The sequence below is a fragment of the Pteropus alecto genome, unplaced genomic scaffold, assembly GCF_000325575.1.
Source record: "Pteropus alecto unplaced genomic scaffold, ASM32557v1 scaffold20, whole genome shotgun sequence".
NCBI lineage: Eukaryota > Metazoa > Chordata > Mammalia > Chiroptera > Pteropodidae > Pteropus > Pteropus alecto.
The window spans coordinates 6,255,334-6,264,201 of record NW_006436298.1 but is presented as its reverse complement, the minus strand read 5'-3'; the positions used below and the strand labels follow the sequence as shown (position 1 = coordinate 6,264,201).

At 36.6% G+C, this 8,868-nt stretch overlaps 1 pseudogene; it reads right to left on the bottom strand.

The window, feature by feature from the left end:
- Positions 1-7,466: 7,466 nt before the first annotated feature.
- Positions 7,467-7,585, bottom strand: LOC112480892 (annotated as a pseudogene).
- Positions 7,586-8,868: the final 1,283 nt, after the last annotated feature.

Genomic DNA, 8,868 nt, shown 5'->3' with positions numbered 1-8,868 from the left:
CCTAATAAATTCAATTTTATAGGTATTTATATGCTACCAGCAATGTGCCCCAGATTTTGGCATGATAATGGTGAGAGCTGGGATGGGGCACAGTGAAGAGAGAATTAAAAGAACTCTCTGCCTTCAAGAATCTTATGGTCTTTGTAGGGTGACAAAGGATTAAAGAAAAAGATCTGAAAGGGACAATAGTGACAAAATGGCAGACACCATTGACTGGCTGACCCAGCAGCCATTCCGGTACCTTCTCCTTGCCCACCATCCACTATAGATGTGGAAGTAAAGTACTTGCTTTCCTGGTGTCGCTGGAAGCTAGGGGTGGCCACATAACCCGGTTCTGTCCAAGGAGGTATAAAGTCTGCTGAAAACTTGGTGAAGTTTCCTTTTCCTTATAAAAAGGACAGGTGTGAGAAGAGGACTAATTGGCACTGCCCCTTCCTCTTTGTCCTGCCTTGAATGTGAATGTGATGGCTGGAGTGGGGCAGTTATCTCGTGACCATGAAGCAACAAAGATGCGGCCAAAAACTCATATGCAGAGCAAAGCATGAAAGGAACATCGGTCATGGATGGCATAGTTGTCCTACCAAACCAATTCCAGCAATTGCCTGCCTCCAGACCTCCAGTAATATTTATTATGGCATTTTTTTAGGTGGCTTTACTTTTATTTGTAGATTATTCCTGACTGATGTGGAAGATACAACTTAAGGTCAAATGAGAGTGTTAGAGAGTAAATGGCTTGAAAAACCAGTGAGTGAGAGGAGAATTCAGTGAAATGAAGAGGTAAGGGGAGAGCTGGTTGGAGAAATCAGGGTCGATGGGGAATGCTTGGCTAGATGAAGATGTAGCAGATGGGATGAAAAATGACATTCTAGAGTAGATGCAACAAGAATTGCTGTTTATTGTTGTCACTGAATCCGTTATCTCTAAAGACAAAGTTGTGGGTCTCTGTTCCCTAAAATGTGTCACATGGCTAGAGATATCTTATGATTGGAGGCATTACAGGGTTATGTGTGTGAACAAGGGCTCTGGCATTAAATAGACCTGGGTTTGTGTCCCAGCTCCACCACAAAGTAGAAAAATGACTTTGGGCACATTGCATAGCTTCTTAAAGCTTCATTCGGCTCCTCATCTGTAAACTCAGGGCAAAAAAAAGAAAAAAAAATGTGTAAAGCAGGTCAGCAGTGCTCAATACAAAGCATTCAATAACATGAGTGGTAGTTACTATCATCATCATTGTGATCAGATATTATTTTGTCTATCTTTACATGCCACCATATGGATGCTTTCTTAACCCTGTGGAACCTGATTATTCCATCTATCAAATGGGAATGTCATCCCCCAAAGGTGTATTCAGTGTTAATGAGGATCCTTGTGAAATTGTTTTTCTTTGAAGCAAATTTGCCTGGAGCATGTAAATAGTATAGAGCACTTCGCTATTTGTAAATAGACTTTTGAGCTATAAATCACTATGTGATTTTTTTTTCTCAGCAGAAGATACAATAATTAAAGCAAGATCAAAATTTTAAACAATGATTTAGACTCGGAAGGTTTTAGGGTTGCGATTATATGGAGTAAACTGGCTTAGACTTTGACAGTTTCCAAAAAAAAAAAAAAAAAGTTTGGACCTCAAGGAAGGCCCTGGAAAACCCAAGCGCATGAAGTTGTGTCTTCTAGAAAGACTTTCTTGTATTATACAGTCTTCACTATCAACAAAGGATGGGGCATAGATGGGAAGATTTAGGATAGGAGAAAGATGAAATGTCAAAAAGAGACCTAGAACTTGCCATCTGAATGTGCTTTTGAATTCTTGAAAATTCTCTTATGTCTTTCCAGATGGTCGTTCCTCAGGTAAGTGATTGGACTCTCTGAGCATACATGTGAACAGATGTGCACACTCACCTCCACGCATTTCTTCTTGCTTCAATATGAATGCCTTTCAAATTTTTCCCCTCCTTATTTATGGTATCTCTTAAAAGCTTTCCTGACACTCTTAATCAAAATTTACCACTCCTGTTCTCCCTTAAATATTTACTTTTAACTTTTCAAAATTTCATCAGTGTTCTATGCTCACTAAGGAAAAAAAAAAACAGTGAGAAATATAACACCAAAGGTACAATCCATGAAGGAAAGAATTGATAAGCTGGATTTCTGCTCTGCAAAAGACATATCAAGAGAATAAAAAGACAAGCCACAGACAAGCCATCTGATGACTGTCGTCCAAAATATATAAAGAACTCTTAAAACTCAACAATAAGAAAAAAACCTGATTAAAAATTAAGCCAAAAATCTTAACAGACATTTCACCAAGAAGATATATAGATGGCAAATAAGCATATGAAAAGATGTTCCACATCACATGTCTCCAGGGAAATGCAGATGAAACAACGAGATACCACTACACACCTATTAGAACAGCTAAAATTCAGAACAGTGACAACACCAAATAACTGGTCAGAAATTCCTAAAAGTTCTATGTAATGATGACAACTCTTCCCCTCAGGAAAATGCCAGAAAACATGCACTTCCAAAGATTCACAAGTGTTATTTAGCTGAAAAGTATTTTTGAGAGATGATCTAAAAAAAGTGAACAGTCAAAATGAACCGGAACTAGTAAGTCCCGTGGAAGAATTTTGAACAGAATGTGAAGTTTGGCTCCAGACCAAACTAAGCTGATGTCTGAATAAGAAATTGCAGTGTCTGGTTCTCCATAGCTTTGAGATTTGGCACTGCCAGAGATGTCACAAGGACTTCTTGAAAAGTTGCATTATCTTGTATTTTGCATTAGCTTTTATTATCCCTGTGCCCAAATTAACATTAAGAGGCAAGAGAGATTTACCACTGAGTTTTTGGCCTGGAACCATCTAGCATATAAGCTGTGGTCTGCGATTTTCCTTCTGAACAACTTGAAATTGAATAATAAATAATAATAATAATAGTAATAATAATAATAATAAATTTGAATAATAAAGATCAGCTTTATAAGGCATGTTGAAGTGTGTGCAGTCCAAAGAGTACTAGGAAATGGACAAGTTGCACCATGAGCAGGATTTTAGAGCCAAGGCACAGAGCCTCCTTTCTAGAACAATATTCAGCTTCTCACATAGGTTGAATAAGAAGGCACTATGTGGGGAATAGCTCTGAAACAATTTTTTAAATTGTGTGAGAGGCATTATTTACAAAGACCCCTTTGAGAGATTCCTCTCAAACATCGGGGTGAGGGAAATGTTTATCTCACAACGAACTAACAAGTTCCTCCTATTGGAGCCTTAGGACTATGAACCATTGTGTGGTTCTTTTTTGGCCTAGCTAGTAGGAAGCTCCATTTTCCTTCAATTATTGGAATTTTCCTTAGCCATGATTTGGTTTTATTTTCAATAACTTCTCCCTTCCCCTCCTACTTCACTACTTTTTTTGTGTGTGTTTACGTTGGTCTTTTTTTTTTTTTTTCAAATCTTGTCATACTTGTGTTTAACAAAATATGCAATTTTTTTTTCAGAATAATTACATAAATAGAACAGCCAAACATTCAGCAATCAGTGATTTTAATGTGTTGGATTATGAGTAGTCTAATGTTGTGTGCCTAAGTTTCAATAAAAGTAAAATATTTTCTGGAAGTTGGTAAAGGTATAAATAAATATTTTAGAAGTTAATACATTTAGAGTGGATCTACTATATGTTCAGCTCTATGCTAAGAACTACAATAAATCAATAAATTAGTTTCTTGTGAAACTAATCTTATTGGATAGGAAAGCCTTACCAACAACTGTAATTTTTGGCTTTCGTTTATTATATGCCAGTCACGTTCCAGGTACATACGATACATTATCTTATTTCATCCTCACCCCAAGACTCGAATAGGTTTTCTATTAAATTGCTACCCAGGTGACTCTAATGTAAAGCCAGGGTGGAGAATTTCTAGTCCAGAATAAAAGGAAAAGGTGTAACTGCATGCCATTCATATTTGATGCCAAGTGAGTCCCTGGCACCTGTCCATGCATAGGGAGGACAGCAGCCTGCCTGGAGCAGAGGGCGTGATGTCAGCTGTTGGAACCACCTGCAATATAGGAACCACAGATGGGAACATTCAGTTCTGGAGGAGAACTTGGAATAATGACTATCGCAGTACTTAAAAAAAAATCACCTGAAAAGTGAGTGTATTAAAAAGGTACAATGGCTTAGTCGCAACAGCATTAGCTCTCATGAAGCCTAGGGAAGAGTGTTATGGGCTAAATGTTTGTCCTCCCACCCCCATTCATAAGTGGAAGCCCTCCCTCTCCCCTCCCCGCACCCCAATGTGATGGTATTTGGAGATGGAGCCTTTGAGAGGTAATTAAGTTTAGATGAAAACAAGGGTGATGAGATTAGTGCCCTTATAAGAAGAGACACCTGAGTGCAGCCCCCTCCACGCACACACGCAGATGCGGGCCCGTGAGCACACAGCAGAAAGCGCCGCCTACAAGCCAAGAGGGGAAGCTTCAGGAAGAAGCCTACCTTGCCAGCTCCGTGGTCTTTGACTTCCCAGCCTCGAGAATGGTGAGAAATATATTTCTATTTTTCTGGTGTTTATAAGCTACCAGGTCTGTTTTATTTTGTGATGGCAGCTCTAGCTAAGAGCAACCAGGAGTAGGGCCAGTTTTTCAAAACTAGGTGACATTTTAAGATGTCTTCTTTCTGAAGCTTTGCTTAACTCCTCCTCCTGGCCTCTTGAGGCTTACTGTTCATTGCCCTATTATATCTCTCATGAAGGGTGGCAGTCGTTTGAGAGTTTGCCTTCACCGGCAGGGTGATATCTTTGAAGGCAGCCACCTGTCTTCTTTATCATTGGATGATGTGGCACAGAGCCTCTCTTAAGATGACAGTATATGAAATCAAGTGACTGGTACATTTTGTCCATTGTGATGAAGTTATCCATACCTCTTGGTTTGTGAAAGCTGAGACTATAAATCATTGAGCTCTGGAATGAGAGCTCCATAAATAAATTGATTCCAGTAGGTTAGTCATAGTCGTATGGTGTATTTTCCAGTCAAAACCATAATTCTAATGAGCAGTCTTGGTGATGAATGGCGCTATCCTGTAACTTTGCTGTTAATGTGATGAGTGGTGGTAGTTGGAAGTCAACTGTTTTGTTCTTGTATCATAGGCCAAACCTTTACATGTGTCAAGTGAGGTATAGTTTTAGAATTTTTTATTTAACAACAAGTTAAGCCTGAGGTCATGCTTCAGACAGTTGTGATTGAGTATATGGAGAGCAGGGAATTTCTAAATTTCCTTCTGGAAAGCAAAAGCAGATAAGCATGTTGGTGGTTACTCATTTATCTTTTTTTTTTTTTTCAAAAGCATCTCAGCGGTTTTCTCTTGGGCTGATTTATGACATCAATATCAAGCTGGAGATAACCAAGTGCTATCTTTTGAAAAGATTACCTGAAGTTTGAATGGCGAATAATCATATCTGTTTACAAAAGATATCACAACAGAATTCTTTTTTTTTTCACGTTTTATTGAGATAATTGACATACAGCACTGTGTAAGTTTAAGGTATACAGCAAAATAATTGGACTTGCATATATTGTGAAATGATTCTCATAATAAGTTTAGTTAATATTCATCATCTTATAAAGATACAAGAAGAAAAATTGTTTTTTTTATCTTGTGATGAGGACTCAGGATTTACTCTCTTAACAGCTTTCACACATACTAAACATGTTAACTATAGCCATCATGTTGTAGATTACATTCCTAATACTTATTTATCTAATAACTGGAAGTTTGAACTTTTGACTACCTTCATCCAGTCCCCTTCCCCACCTCTGGTGACCACAAATCTGATCTCTTTTTCTATGAGTTATTTTGTTTGTTTGTTTTTGTATTTTTAGATTCCACACATGAGATTATACAGGATTTGTCTTTCTCTGATTTATTTCACTTAGTGTAATGCCCTCAAGTTTTATCTATGTTGTTGCCAATGGCAGGATTTTTTTTTAATGGCTGAATAATATTCTATTGTATTGTGTATATATCTATATGTATAAAACTATCTGTATGTATATATCACGTTTTCTTTATTCATGCATCCCTTGATGAACACTTAGATTGTTTCCATGTTTTGGTTATTGTAGATAATGCTGCTATGAATGTAGGGGTGCAGATTTCCCTTTGACATAGTATTTTTTGTTTTTTTCTGGATATATTCCCAGAAGTGGATTTGCTGGATCGTGTGGTAGTTCTATTTCTAATTTTTTGAGGAACCCTCCATACTGTTTCCCATAGTGGTTGTACCAGTTTACATTCCCACCAACAATGTATCAGCATTCTCTTTTCTCCACGTCTTCCCCAGCATGTGTTATCTTTTGTCTTTTTTATAATTGCCACTCTCTCCCCACCAGCTTTATTGAGATAAAATTGACATATATCACTCTATAAATTTATAATGTGGAGCATAATGGTTTGACTCGCATATATTGTGAAATAATAATAGCAGTAAGCTTAGTTAGCATCCATTATTTCATACAGATAGAATAAAAAGAAAATGCAAAAGAAATTTTTCCTTGTGATGAGGACTTAGGATTTACTGTTACCAATTTTCATAAATATGATACGGCAGTGTTAATTGTAGCCATCATATTGTACATTACATCCCTAATATTTATCTTATAACTGGAAGTGTGTACCTTTTGACTACTTTCCTCCAAATCTCTCTCCCCCAACTCTCTACTTCTGGTAACCATAAATTTGATCTCTTTCTATGACTTTGGGTTTTTTTTTTTGTAATTCCACATATAAGTGAGATCATACAGTATTTGTCTTTCTCTGACTCACTTCACTTAGGTCCATCCATGTTGTTGCAAATGGCAGATTTACTACTTTTTGGCTAGAAAATATTACATATGCCACAACTTCTTTATTCATTCATTCGTCAATGGACACTTAGGTTGTTTCAATGTGTTGGCTATTGTAAATAAAACTGCTATGAATATGAGGGTGAAGATATCTTTTCAAGTTATTTCCTTTGGATGTATTTCCAGAAGCAGGATTGCTGGGTCATATGGTGGTTCTAGTTTTAATTATTTGAGGTGCCTCCATACTGTTTTTCATAGTGGTTGTACCAGTTTGCAATCCAACCAGTAGTGCACAAGGGTTTACTTTTCTCCGCATTCTCACCAGGATTTGTTATCATTAGTCTTTTTCCTTTGTTTTGATGGGCTTATCATGTATAGCCTTTGTTATGTTGAGGTACATTACTTTTATATTCTAATTTGTTAAGTATTTTTATTATGAACAGATGTTGAATTTTGTCAAATGTTTTTTCTATTGAGATGTTTGCATCTATTGAGATGATCATTCACTTTCTTTTTTTCTTTTTTTCCTCTTTTTTTTTTTCTTTCTTTCTTTTTTAGGCGAGGCAACCCTCAGTTGACCTCACAGATTGCAAGGACCTTGTCAGCTTACAATCCCTTATTTTTTATTTTTTACGCCTACAGCACCTGGTCTTCCTAGGTGGTCTCCCATCCAAGTACTAACCACGCTCGACTCTGCTTAGCTTCCGAGATCAGACGGGATTGGGCTTGTTCAAGGTGGCACGGCTGTAGATGAGATGATCATTTTCTTTTCTTTTATACTATTTATGTGGTATATCACATCGATTTGCTTATGTTGAATCATCTTTGCATCTCAGGTATAAATCCCGCTTAATCATGGTGGACAATCTTTTTAATGTGCTGCTAAATTTGGCTTGCTAGTATTTTACCGAGAACTTTTTTTTGCATCTATATTCATCGGGGACATTGGTCTGTAGGTTTCTTTTCTGGTATTATCCTTTATTGGCTTTGGTATGGGGGTAATGCTGGACTTGAAAATGAGTTTGGGAGTTCTCTCCTCTTCGATTTTTTTTTTTTTTTTTGGAAGAGTTTGAGAAAGATTGGTGTTAATTCTTCTTTGGCATAATTTACCAGTGAAGCCATGTGGTCCTGGGCCTTTGTTTGTTGTGAGATTTTCTATTTCTAATTCAATCTCCTTACTAGTAATGGGTCTATTCAGACTTTCTATTTCTTCCTGATTCAGTCTAGGTAGTTTGTATGCTTCTAAAAAAATGTTTTAGGTTATCCAGTTTGTTGGCGTATAGTTGTTTATAGTAGTCTCTTGTGATCCTTTGTATTTCTGTGGTATCAGTTGTAATGTCTTCTTGTTTATTTATAATTTTGTTGATTTGGGTCATCTTCTGTTTAATCTATCTAAAAGTCTGTCAATTTTGTTTATCTTTTCAAAACCCAACTTTTAGTTTGGTTAATCTTTTCTATTTTCCTGTTCTCTATTTTATTTATTTTTGCTTTAATCTTTATCATTCCCTTCTTTGGGCTCAGTTTGTGGGGGGGGGTGTTTTGTTTTGTTTTTTGTTTTTGTTTTTCCCCTAGTTCCTTAAGGTATAGAATTAGGTTGTTTGTTTGGGATCTTTCTTCTTAATGTGGGTGTTATTGCTGTGAACTTCTCTTTTAGAATTGCTTTTGCTGCATCCCATGAGTGCTGGTATGTTGGATTTTCCTTTTCATTTGTCTGAAGTTATTTTTTATTTCCCATTTAATTTCTTTGATCCATTGGTTGTTCAGGATAGTGTTTTTCATTTCCACATATTTGTGAATTTTTCTGTTTTCCTCTTGTTAATGATTTCTAGTTTCATACCATTATGGTCAGAGAAGATACTTGGTGTGATTTCAGTCTTCTTGAATTTTGTAAGACTTGTTTAGTGGCCTAACATATGGTTTATACTAGAAAATATTCCTTGTGCACTAGAGAAGAATGTGTATTCTGCTACTGTCAGAAGAATGTTCTATATATATCTGTTAGGTTCATTTGGTTTATAGTGTTATTCAAATCTGC